Genomic DNA, 13,902 nt, shown 5'->3' with positions numbered 1-13,902 from the left:
CCACTTGAGAACTTCTTGGTGGGGAGGCCATTATTTTCCATGTGTGGAAACTTTGGGTGCCTGTGGAGTTCATTCCTTTGGCTCTGACATTAACATGCGCATCAGAGAATTTGGCAGTGGAGAAGTTTCTCCACATGGCTTTATGGGCAGTAGTGATGGTAAAGTGAGAATCAGTAGGAAGATGAATACTGCATGGTATATGTAGGTGACAGACTTAGTGGCCATTATGTGACACATCTTTTTTCAGGATACTCAGAAATATTTTGAGAGACGCTTTAAGGGGAACTAGTAAAATAGTATTTAAACCAATCCAGTCTTGTATCAGAAGACTGCAAGAAGGAAAGTATGACATTCACAGGATGGTGAAGCCTGGCATAATTAGATTTCATATAAACTTACAGAAATGGGATCACATTGTATATGTTATTTTTCACTACTTATAAAATATCAACATATATTTGTCTTACTATTTATTGAGCCAGGCATGGTGGCATGCTCCTGGAGTCCCAGCTACTTGGGAGGCTGAGGCAGAAGGATCACTTGAGCCCAGGACTTTGAGGCTGCAGTGAGCTATGTTCATGCCACTGCACTCCAGCCTGGATGACAAAGTGAGATCCCATCTCAAAAAAAAATTATTAATTAAATAATAATTCATTGTGGGGAAGCACCAGCGTTTAAATGATTTCCTTTTACTAGAATCTTAGGTTGCTGATATATTTTTTGCTATTATAAACAACACTTGAATAAACATTCTTTGTGTGCATATGTTGGGGAGGACAAATAATTTTTTCTTCAACCTCAGAGTTCTTTGCTGAGACACCCTATAACAAAGGATAGATTGCCGGGCGCGGTGGCTCACGCCTGTAATCCTAGAATTTTGGGAGGCTGAGGTGGGCAGATCAGTTGAGGCCAGGAGTTTGAGACCAGCCTGGCCAACATGGAAACCCTGTCTCTACTAAAAATACAAAAATTAGCTGGGCGTGGTGGCACGTGCCTGTAGTCCCAGCTGCTCTGGAGGCTGAGGCACCAGAATCACTTGAACCCAGGAGGCAGAGGTTGCAGTAAGCTGAGATCACACCACTGCACTCCAGCCTGGGTGACAGGGCGAGACTCTCTAAAACAAAGGAAAAAAAACAAAAAAAAGATAGATGAACAAGGGAAAAGCAAATTTATTAATGTGTGTGGCATCACATGGGAGAAAGCTCAGTGCAAAGTAACTCAAAGCAGTGGCTCAGAACTCTGGCTTATGTAGCATCTTCAACAAAGAACAATACATTTGTGGAAAAAGGGCAGAACATAGGAAAGAGATTTTAGGCTTCTAAGGATAGGAAACTGGGAAGTAAATATTTGGGAGGAAACTAATGGAGTAAGGTTTGTTTATAGACTCCTCTGGTGCTGTCTCTGGACTATTAAGTCTGTAGGGTTGTGTATAAAGGAGAATTTGTATCCTACCTTTAGGCAGAAAAGAGGGGAATGGAGAGAGCTTTTCTTCTGTTTGCTACTTCCTAATTGCCTACAGCTCAAAAATAATTTCTTTTTTTCTTTTTTTTCTTTTTATTTGAGATGGAGTCTTGCTTTGTTGCCCAGGCTGGAGTGCAGTGGCTCAGTCTCAACTCACTGCAACCTCCGCCACCCAGGTTCAGGCAATTCTAGTGCCTCAGCCTCCCAAGTAGCTGGGATTACAGGCATGAGCCACCGTGCCTGGCCTCTCCAAAATAATTTCTATGTCAAAAAGGCATATTTTGGAGTGATACGTTCTGGTTTTCTTCACACATTTTAAGGCTATTTACATATTGCCAAATTGCATTTATTACTAGGTTAGTTGCTGATACATAACATCTCTGAAGCAGAGCTGCCTGTTTATTATGTATATGAAACTAAAACAAGACACAGTAAGGTAATTGTAAAGAGACTTGTTATACATTATGATTTTTATTACTTTGTGAACTGGGTGTCCTATCAAATTCCACAGATATAACAGCTTAGAGAAGTGGGAGCTAGTGCAGTGCCTAGCCTAAAGTAGAAATTTTGTGGGAAGCTAGTCCATTTGGGTGATATATATGCCTTCAAGACAAGAAAGCAATAGAAATGTGCATTGTTAGGACAATGGGTGGTGGTTCCCTCCCTCCAGACTTCTTTGTTACTTCTCCAGTAGCATTCATTAATCTACAATGTACAGCTCAAATATTTGCCTCAACAGGTAAAGCTAAAACCTGTTTTCCTAGTTGAAAATAATTTTATTGAACCTCCCCATGGGAAAACACGTGTTTATTACATGTGCGGCTTTTGTGACTCTTGAACCAGCCCCGCCTATAACCAAATATACTCATTCCTGTGGGTAAAATGTCACTTCCTAACTCTAAAAAGAAAGATGAAACTTTGAACATTCATTTAGGCATATTGGCAAGTTTTTCTTTCCCCCCAGTTCTTTTAGCAGTTGGTAAAAATCCTTTCTGAGAGCTAGGCTTTTAAATGGTTAAACAGTAGTTTACTGTGAGGGATAGAATTATTATTCTTATATTCTAAATTTTCTCCAGTGAGCTTATACTTTTTTCTTAAAATAATAAAACATATATTTTGTAGCTATCTTTATATTTAGATACTACTATTCAATTGGATAGTATTGTGCTACTATTCAATTGGAAAAAGTTATTTTTTAAAATTAAGTATATGTTTTAGGATCGTGGGAATTTGAGGCTTCTTAAGAATTGAAATAAGCCTTGAAGAAATACGTTTTATTCTCTTCTCCTGACTTTTTAAAATTGGTTGCTTTCGTTCATTTCTGCCTTTTATTTCTGTAGTTGTATTTTGTATATATTCCATTGTCTTATTTTTTTACTCTTCCCCTTTTCACAGGTGTTATTCCATTGTTTTAGAACAGTGTTTAATCATTGTGATATCAGAAATATCATTTATTTGTTTAGTCATAGAAGCAGCTGCTAGGTAGAGTCAATGTTGTTAAAACACAGACCAAAGAGTAAATGGTGGAGAAATATATACAGGTATATGTTCTTTTTTTTTTTTTTTTTTGAGAAGGAGTCTTGCTCTGTTGCCCAGGCTGGAGTGAAGTGGCACGATCTTGGCTCACTGCAACTTCCGCCTCCCAGGCTCAAGCTATTCTCCTGCCTCAGCCTCCCAAGTAGCCAGGATTACAGGAATGCACTACCACACCTGGCTAATTTTTTGTATTTTTAGTAGAGATAGGGTTTCACCATGTTGGCCAGGCTGATCTCAAACTCCTGACCTCAAGTGATCCACCCACCTCCGCCTCCCAAAGTGCTGGGATTACAGGCGTGAGCTACCGCGCCCGGCTTGTATGTTCTTATTTATACAATCTATTTGGGCTTTAGCATTTGGCACTGAATATGGTTTGGGGTGTTTTTGTTTGTTTTTTGTTTTGTTTTGAGACAGGGTCTCACTTTGTCACCCAGGCTTGAGTGCAGTGGAGCAAACAGGGCTCACTGAACCTTGATCTTCCAGGCTCAGTAATCCTCCCACTTCAGCCTCCTGAGTAGCTGGGACTACAAGAGCATGCAACCATGCCCAGCTAATTTTTTTTTTCCTTTCTTTCAAGACGGAGTCTTGCTCTTGTTGCCCAAGCTGGAGTGCAATGGCATGATCTCAGCTCACTGCAACCTCCACCTCCCAGGTTCAAGCGATTCTCCTGCCTCAGCCTCCTGAGTAGCTGGGATTATAGGCGCCTGCCACCACACCCGGCTAATTTTTGTATTTTTAGTAGAGATGGGGTTTCGCCATGTTGGCCAGGCTGGTCTCGAACTCCTGACCTCGTGATCCACCCGCCTCAACCTCCCAAAGTGCTGGGATTACAGGTGTGAGCCACCATGCCCGGCCTAATTTTTGTATTTTTTGTAGAGACAGGGTTTTGCATGTTGCCCAGGCTGGTCTCGAACTCCTGAGCTCAAGCAGTCCACCTGCCTCGGCCTCCCAAAGTGCTGGGATTACAGGCATGAGCTGCCACACCTGGCCCATTTTTAGTACTTAGCATACAATTCTTAGCCTTCTGCTTCTTCCTGATAAAGTTGTAATCTGAGAAATTATCTAGTTTCAACCTTTAATAACTAAATCTTCTCCATATTTCCCATGTCACATTTTTTTCCTATTGTCACATTGCGGCTTCCTTTTTTTTTTTTTTTTTTTTTTCTTTTTTTGAGATGGAGTTTTGCTCTGTCGCCCAGGCTGGAGTGCAATGGCGCAATCTCGGCTCACTACAACCTCCATCTCCTGGACTCAAGCAGTTCTCCTGCCTCAGCCTCCCAAGTAGCTGGGATTACAGGCGTGTACCAGCATCCCCAGCTAATTTTTGTTTTTTGTTTTTTTTTGAGATGGAGTCTCACATTGTCGCCAGGCTGGAGTGTAGTGGTACAATCTCAGCTCACTGCAACCTCCACCTCGCAGGTTCAAGCGATTCTTCTGCCTCAGCCTCCCGAGTAGCTGGGACTACAGGTGCATGCCACCACGTCTGGCTAATTTTTGTACTTTTAGTAGAGACAGGGTTTCACCATGTTGGCCAAAATGGTCTCGATCTCTTGACCTCATGATCCGCCTGCCATGGCCTCCCAAAGTGCTGGGATTACAGGTGTGAGCCACCACGCCTGGCCTAATTTTTGTATTTTTAGTAGAGACAGGGTTTCCCTATGTTGCCGAGGCTGGTCTTGAACTCCTGACCTCAGGTGATCCACCCACCTCAGCCTCCCAAAGTGCTGGGATTACAGGCGTGAGCCATTGTGCCTGGCTGCATTGCGGCTATCTGCTGTCTTCTTTCTCGGTGCGTCTGTCTGTCCCCCAGACCTCTTAACTTTTATCCTTGGAATGCTCCAGGACTCAGCCCCTGGATCATTTCCTTTTCTAGACATTCACTCACTTGGTGATCTCATCTGGTCTCATGACTCATTACTTGTATGCTGATGACTGTCTTTTGGGCATTTCCACTGGGATGTCTAACAAGGCGCCTCAAATTCAACATCTTCAGAATTTCTGCTTCTCTTGAGATCCTTCCTATAACAGTTAATGGCAGTTCTATCCTTCTGAGACTCATCTTTGGCTTCCCTTTTTCTCACACTGTCCAGTCATCTATCAGCAAGCACTATCTTGAAGATACATCCAAAATTCTACCACTTCTCACTATCCCACTGCCTCCTCCCTGTTCTAGGCCATCTCATCTCGTATGTTAATAGATTATTGCAACAGGTTCTTAACTGTCTGTATTAGTCAGTTTTCACACTGCTAATTTAAGACATACCCAAGACAGGGCAATTTACAAAAGAAAAGGGTTTATTGGACTTACAATTCCACATGTCTGGGGAGGCCTCACAATCATGGCGGAAGGTGAAAGGCATGTCTTACATGGTGGCAGACAAGAGAAGAGAGCTTGTGCAGGGAAACTCCCCTTTTTAAAACCATGAGATCTCATGAGACTTGTTTACTATCATGAGACGAGCGCAGGAAAGGCCCGCCCCCCATAATTCAATCACCTCCCACCAGGTTCCTCCCATGACATATGGGAATTGTGGGAGTTACAATTCAAGATGAAATTTGGGATGGGACAGAGCCAAACCATATCACTGTGTTTCTGTTTCTCGTTTTTCAAAACACAACAGATGGAGTGGTTCTGTCAAAATGAGAGTCAGATATCATCTGCATTTTGCTCAGAACTCTTCAGTGGTGTCTGGGCACAGTGGATCACACTTGTAATCCCCTTTTAGGAGGCCAAAGCAGGCAGATCACTTGGGCTCAGGAGTTCAAGACCAGCATAGGCAACATGTTGAAATCCTGTCTCTACAAAAAATATAAAACTTCGCTAGGCGTGGTGGCATGTGCCTATGCCCCAGCTACTCTGGATGCTGAGTTAGGAGATCACTTGAGCCTGGGAGGTTGAGGCTGCAGTGAGCTGTAATTGAGCCACTGCACTCCAACCTGGGTGACAGAGTGAGACCCTGTCCAAAAAAAAAAAAAAAAAAAGCCCTCTTCAGTGGTTTTCTATTTAATATGTAATAGAAGCTTATTATGACCTATAAGGCCAACATGATCTGAATCCTGTTACTCTTTTGATTTAATCTTTTTCTTTTCTTTTCTGGAGACAAAGTCTTACTCTGTTGCCCAGGCTGAAGTGAAGTGGCGCAATCATGGCTTACTGCAACCTCAACCCCTTGGGCTCAAGCAATCCTCCCACCTCAGCCTCCTGAGTAGCTGGGACCACAGGTGTGTGCCACCACACTTGGCTGATTTTGTTTGTTTGTTTTTTATTTTGTAGAGATAGGACCTCATTATGTTGCCAAGGCTGGTCTTGAACTCCTGGCCTCAAGTGATTCTCCCACCTCAGCTTCCCAAAGTGCTGGGATTACAGGCGTGAGCCACCACACCCAGCTTAATCTTTTTCTTATATCCCACCTCACTATACCACCAATCCCAGGTCACTCCACTTCAGCCACATTGGCCTCCATGAACATCCCACAGGCTCCTGAATCAGGAGTTCTCGCTGTTCCTTGTGCCTGAAATGTGCTTCTTTTAGATAATCTCACAACTGACAGCCTCACTTTCTTTACATTTTTACTCCAGAGTGCCTTCTTAGTGAGGCTTCCCTTAGCCCCCTGCTTAGAAGTCATGTATTTCATTTTTAATAGAATCCTTTAAACAAAAGAGAGGATGCTTTCCATTCAGGTTATCTTTCTCTAAAAAACGCTAATCTGAAATAACACTGTGGGGCACCCTCGCAGAACACAATATGAAAGTATAGGTTGAATATCCCTTATTTGAAATGCTTGGAGCCAGAAGTGTATTCAGTTTCAGATTTTTTCAGATTCATTTACCAGTTGACCATCCCTAACCTGAAAATGTGAAATGTTCTGATAAGCATTTCTTTTGAGCATGATGTCAGCTCTCAAAAAGTTTTGGATTTTGGAGGATTCTAGATTTTTAGGGTAGGAATACTCAGCCTGTAGGAGAATAACAGATCTACATTAGGGAATGATAGAGATTACCCTTGACTCAGCTTGAAAACTGGTAGCTATGCTTAGGATAATGTAATTACTGTATAGGACCAAAAACTACAGGGTTAGAGCATACCGGTGTATTGTCCACTTTCACTGCTGTTCTGTTTTTGCTTTCCCCAGCGGAAACCTATATAAGTTTATACAAATAATCTTCTGAGGATGGGCCAGCTCTTAGAGCCTCTGTCTCTACCTTTTCATCCTCTTGGTATCCAGCTAAGTTAACAGCTTCATTGTGAATATTCCATTTGGCATTTTATTTGTGAGGCAGGGGAATTGCTTGAAACTGGGAGGCGGAGGTTGCAGTGAGCCAAGATGGTGCCACTGCACTCCAGCCTGGCGACAGAGCAAGACTCCGTCTCAAAATAATAATAATAATAGAAGAAGAAGAAGAACAGAAGGGGAAGAAGAAGAAAGAAGAGGAGGAGGAGGAAGAGGAGAAAGAAAAAAGAAAAAGAAACTTGAGGCTCAGGGATTATATATCTAAGAGGTGGTACAGTCAAATAGCTATGAGATGGTCTCAGTTCTTAAAAAGTTAATTAGGAGAGACAGGAAACCATTCCTTCAAACTAGAAATGCTATACTAGTCCAGAGAAGGCAGAGGAAAAAGTGGGTGGAGGAAATGGAGATTTTTATGGAAGAGGGATGTAGGATATAGGTGAATAAATGGAGTTAGTTGTAAGAACATGCTAGACAGGGAAATAACGAGTACCCCAGGAAGACTGAATTTGCATAGTTGGCAAATGCTGCCAGACAAGTTCGCATTCAACTGTTGCATCAGATTCATCTGGAAAGCTTTTAAAAAATATTGTTGGCTCCTGATCCCACCCCGAAGCTGCTCCTGAATCAGATGGTCTTAGGCAGTGCCTTAGAATCTGTGGTGTTGATACTGTCACAGGCTATTCTGATGCATAGCCAGGCCAGGGAATCCTTGGCTAGAGAAAGAAGAGGGGCCGGGGGCGGTGGCTCATGCCTGTAATCCCATCACTTTGGGAGGCTGAGGTGAGTGGATCACCTGAGATCAGGAGTTCGAGACCAGCCTGGTCAACATGGTGAAACCCAGTCTCTACTAAAAATACAAAAAATTAGCCGGGTGTGGTGGCGAGCACCTGTAATCCCAGCTACTTGGGAGGCTGAGGCATGAGAATCACTTGAACCCGGGAGGCAGAGGTTGCAGTGAGCAGAGATTGTGCCGTTGCACTCCAGCCTGGCCAGCAAGAGTGAAACTCCGTCTCAAAAAAAAATAAAAAAAAGAAGAGATATGGGGGTGACTAGAGCAGAGGATGCATTTTCTGAGAAGTGGTAAGAGGTAAGATTAGATGAGTAAGGCCCAATCATATGAGGAAAGGCTGAGCTAAAGAACTTAGAGTTGCTGGGCACAGTAGCTCATGCTTATAATCCTAGCACTTTGCGAGGCTTAGGTGGGTGGGTTGCTTGAGCTCAGGAGTTCGGGACAAGCCTTGGCAACATGGCAAAACACCGTCTCTACTAAAAATACAAAAATTAGGGCCAGGTGGAGTCACTCATGCCTGTAATCCCAGAACTTTGGGAGGCCAAGGTGGGCAGATCACTTGAGCTCAGGAATTCGAGATCAGCCTGGGCAACATAGTGAGACCCTGTCTCTAAAAAATAAAAAAAGTTTTAAAAATATAAAAAAATTAATTGGGCATGGCAGCATGCGCCTACAATTTCAGCTACTCAGGAGGCTAAGGTGAGAGGATCACTTGAGCCTGGGAGGCAAAGGTTGCAGTGAGCTGTGATTGTGCCACTGCACTCCAGCCTGGGAGACAGAGTGAGACACTGACTCAATAAAAACAAAAACAAAAACCCCAGAGTTGAAACAGTAGGCAGTGGAAACTGAGTTACCACATTGATCAGCAGAGGTGTGTTAAGAGCAGAGGGGATTTTTTGTTTGTTTGTTTGTTTGGGGGTTGAGACAGGGTCTGTCTCTGCCACCCAGGCTGGAGTGCAGTTGTGTGATTACAATTCACTGCAGCCTTGACCGCCTGGGCTTAAGTGATCCTCCCACCTCAGCCTCCTGAGTAGCTGGGATTACAGGCCTGCACCACCACACTCAGCTAATTTTTTAATTTTTTTTTGTAGAGACGGGTCTCACTGTGTTGCCCAGGCTGGTCTCAAACGCCTGGGCTCCAGGGGATCCTCCTGCCTTGGCCTCCTAGAGTGCTGAGATCAAAGCCATGAGCCACTGTACCCAGCCAAGAACAGTTTTAAGCAGACTTTTTCTGGCAGCAGTAAGCAAGAAGGAAAAGCTGCAATAGGAACTAAGCTAGGAGATAGTTAAGGGAACTACGAGTCATATTACTATTGTGAGATTCTAAAAAAGAAGTGGACATTACTATTTGGTTGTTGTTGTTGTTGAGACGGAGTCTCACTATGCTGCCCAGGCTGGAGTGCAGTGGCACGATCTTGGCTCACTGCAACCTGTCTTCTGGGTTCGAGCAATTTTTCCGCTACAACCCCCCAAGTAGCTGGGATTACAGGTGTGCACCACCATGCTTGGCTAAGTTTTGTATTTTTAGTAGAGATGGGCTTTAGTAGAGATGGCCAACACCATGTTGGCCAGGCGGGTGTTGAACTCCAGACCTCAGGTGATGCACCTGCCTTACCCTCCCAAAGTGCTGGGACTACAGGTGTGAGCCACCGTGCCCGGCGTGAGATTCTAAAAAAGAATCAGGGATCCTTTGTCTAGAAATAAGAATTAGTAAACTTGGAATCTGAGGTTTAACTCTCTTAAGCTTCAGAATTTTTTACTTGCAAAGAATGTTAAAAAGTCATGGCTGGGCCTGACTACCGACTGACACCTGTAATCTCAGCTCTTTGGGAAACCAAGGCAGGAGGATTGCATGAGGCCAGAAGTTCAGCACCAGCCATTTTGCCCAGGCTGGTCTTGAGCTCCTGAGCTCAAGGGATCTTCCTGCCTTGGCCTCCCAAAGTGCTGGGCTTACAGGCATGAGCCCCATCAGGTCTGGCCTTAACTATTATTTAAAATAAAAATAATAGATAGGTTGAATATCCCTAATCTGAAAATTTGAAATCCTCCAAAATCTGAAACTTATTCAGTGCTGACATGATGTTCAAAGGAAATGCTCATTAGAACATTTCAGATTTTGGATTTTAGGATTAGGGCTGCTGAACCAATAAGTATATTGCATATATCCCCAAATCTGAAAAAATCTGAATTCTGAAACACTTGTATTCCCAAGCATTTCACATAGGGAAACTCAACATGTATTTGCTTTTAAAAAAAAGAAAAAAAAAATCACTCTGGAAACAATATAGAGCACAGGGGAAGCAGGAGTAGATATAGGGAGATCCCTTAAGAGGCCACTGCAATAGACCAGATAAGAGGTGATGGTAGCTTGAGCAGGTGGGGGACATGGAGCTAAAAGTGGGCAGATACAAGTGATATGTAGGAGGAAAAATTGCAAGAAACTTCATGATGGATTAAATACAGGGCTGTTGAGAAAGAAAAAAGGTGTTTTCTTAGGTTCTGCCCTGGGCAACTGGATGAACAGAGATCCAGTTTGGTAGTTGGGGTGGAAGGGGGTAGGGCAGGGGGAGATGCTCATGATTTTTGTTTGGAATACTAAAGTACTGAATATGTTAAGTGGAAGGTGGGATTTCTGCATTTTGTTTTGTTTTGTTTTGTTTGAGACGGGGTCTCGCTCTGTCGCCAGGCTGGAGTGCGGTGGCGCGATCTCAGCTCACTGCAACCTCTGCCTCGCGGGTGATCTCTTGACCTCGTGCTTCCTGGATTTCTGCATTTTTAAGAAGTTTTCAGGTGACTCTGATGTATACCATAGTTTAAGAACTATTGATGTTGGCTGATTGCGGTGGCTCATGCCTGTAATCCCAGCATTTTCGGAGGCCAAGGCAGATGGATCACCTGAGGTCAGGAGTTTGAGAACAGCCTGGCCAACATGGTGAAATCCCAGCTCTACTACAAATAAAACCCAGGAGGCAGAGGTTGTAGTGAGCGGAGATCGCGCCACTGCACTCCAGCCTGGTGACAGAACGAGATTCCATCTCAAAAAAAAAAAAAAAAAGAGAGAGAAAAAAAAAGAACTGTTGATATAAAGAAAAAGAGAATTATTGATGAAGGAGTGTCCAACTGTTAGACAATGGTAGTGACACAGAAGACAATGGAAGAAAGTGGTTTGTTTTTGTTTTTGTTTTTGTTTATGTTTTGAGACAGTGTCTGGCTCTGTTGCCCAGGCTGGAGTGCAGTGGTGCAATTACAGCTCACTGCAACCTCCACCTCCTGGGCTCAAGCCATCCTCCCACCTCAGCCTCCTGAGTAGCTGGGACCGCAGGCACACACCATCACACCCAGCTATTTTTTTTTTTTAATTTTTTGTAGATACGGGTTTTTGTCACGTTGCCCAGGCTGGTCTCAAACTCCTGAGTTCAAGGGATCTGCCCGCCTTGGCCTCTCAAAGTGCTGGGATTACAGACATGAGCTGCCACGCCCGGCCTGTTTAGCTGTTTCTAGGGAAGTGACTGGGTTTGGAACAGAGGCTACATTCCTATCCATCCTGCTCTTGGGCCAGCTCAGCTCTTTTTAATATATATTTTGTACTAATTTGTTTGCCATAAGACTTCTTTGCAGCAGGGCCAGTGCAACTCTTAACTTGACTTTGTCCCCTTTTATCACTAGCCTTTTGGCCTCAGCAGTGCCACCAATTCCTTCCCTTTTGTGGAATTGAGCCCTGGACCCACTGACCCAATGCAGTGTATCAGATTAGTTTCAACATCTTATCTGGATTTCTTTTACTTTTTCCTGAGGCAAGGAGATCAAAACCAAACAGCTGTGGTCTTGACAAGCTATTTTAGTAATCACCTAGGGATACTACATTTTCCTCTAGAAATCTAATCTATAATTTTTATTTCTTTTTCTTTTCTTTTCTTTTTTTTTTTTTTTTTTTGACAGGGTCTTGCTCACTCGCCCAGGCTGGAGTGCAGTGGTGTAATCTGAGCTCACTACAACCTCTGCCTCCTGGGTTCAAGCAATTCTTGTGCCTCAGCCTCCTGGGTAGCTGGGACTACAGGCTCACGCCACCCCACCCAGCTAATTTTCGTAGAGATGTTGCAGTCTCGCCAGTGCACCTTCATATATTGGTTTCTCTTGTGAGGTATCACCCTGAGTTCTTTGTCTCGCCTCTAAAATGATTAAGGAGCACGGTCACAAGGGTGAAGTTGGAGTGAAAATGTAATAAGCAAAAGGAGAAAGCTCTCTGCAGAGAGGGGAGTCCAATTGGATAGCTTGGTTACAGCTGAATGCAAAATCCTTTTATAAGAAACTGCAGCCAGGCGCGGTGGCTCATGCCTGTAATCCCAGCACTTTGGGAGGCCGAAGCAGGCAGATCACGAGGTCAGGAGTTTGAGACCAGCCTGGCCAACATGGTAAAACCCCATCTCTACTAAAGATACAAAAAGTTAGCCAGGCATGGTGGCATGTGCCTGTAATCCCAGCTACAGGGGAGACTGAGACAGAAGAATCGCTTGAACCCGGGAGGTGGAGGTTGCAGTGAGCTGACATGCCATTGTACTCCAGCTTGGACGACAGGGCAAGACTCCGTCTCAAAAAAACAAACAAAAAAAAGAAACTGCTCTCCCCTTGTAACTGATTGAGTAATTTTTCTTTTTCGAAAAGCTGTCTGTGCAACTCCCTTTTTCCAGCTATGGGATTGTTTCTAAGCACAAAGCACAGCTTCTCTTCTTTGTATAACTGGGTTTTTTTAGGTAAACCCCACTCCGCCCTATGCAAGTTCCCACGGAGCCCACTGTGTATATGCCTGAAAAGGGGAGGAAACTTTTTCCTGGGAGCTCACTGATTATACAAAGAACAAAAAGGCTTCTTTGCTTTACTGGCTGCTTGTCTGTCCAGGCTTATCTGTGCAGCTGCAGCAGCTGTGATTTTTCAGGCAAGCACTTCTCGGGGCCCAGCCTTAACTGTTTACCTAATGGATTTTTCCTTTTCTTCTCCCTCAGAGATGGGGTTTCACCATATTGCCCAGGCTGGTCTCGAATTCCTGAGCTCAGGCAATCCGCCCATCTTGGCCTTCCAAAGTGCTGGGATTACAGGCGTGAGCCACTGCACCTGGCCATTTTTATTTCTGAAAATTGAGTTCTCTAATATACTTCAATAAAAAATCTACGTTTCATTTATTAGAAATTTGTTAACCTCATATCATGGGTCAGGCACTGTGCTAGGCACTTGTTATTTCAAATTAAATAAGACATGGCTATGTCAAGGAACCAGGAAAAACTGATGCCTGTATACGCACATACATCCCTGTCTAGCATTTTTCTCTTGATAAATAGAAAAAATTGATAGAAGAGAAAAATTGATAAAATTTTAAAATATCTAGATCTGAATTCAACTCCTTTGTGTGAATAAGGTCAAATTAATCTCTTTGGTTGAGACTGTAATTAAAGGGATCTTTTAATGTATATATTACGCAGCCCAGATGTCCCCTTTCTTTTTCATGATGCCTCTGTAATTAAGAAGCAGATTTTCCCCCCAAAGGAGAGTGTTTTTTCTGTGGTCTTAACTTGGATTCATATGGATTCGTGGCTTTGTGGGTTCTTAAACCTTCCACAATTATATACAAAATTGTGGAATTTGGTATACGTGTGTGCTTTTCATATTTATTTTTAATCCAGAATGGATCAAAAAGAACAATCATGAAGGATGTAGGTGCCAGACACAGGGCAGAAGGTAGCTAGAAAAGTAGATCTTAGGGAAGTTAGGGCCCCTAGCCTCATTAATCTACAAACATGGCATGGCCGGCTTGCCTTGCAAGACCTCAGTTAAAGACCCCATGAATTCTTAAAATGGAAAGAGTTCTTAATTTTTATCAAATTCTCAAAT

The 13,902-nt window shown here is 43.4% G+C and overlaps 1 protein-coding gene across 2 annotated transcripts in view; it reads left to right on the top strand.

Moving 5' to 3' along the window:
- The window catches only part of SMIM14 (small integral membrane protein 14), an 85,753-nt gene that overhangs the window by 61,690 nt on the left and 10,161 nt on the right, over positions 1-13,902 (top strand). The window lies entirely within an intron of this gene.

This window comes from Gorilla gorilla, chromosome 3 (assembly GCF_029281585.2).
Source record: "Gorilla gorilla gorilla isolate KB3781 chromosome 3, NHGRI_mGorGor1-v2.1_pri, whole genome shotgun sequence".
Lineage (NCBI taxonomy): Eukaryota > Metazoa > Chordata > Mammalia > Primates > Hominidae > Gorilla > Gorilla gorilla.
This window is presented reverse-complemented; position numbering and strand designations above follow the sequence as displayed.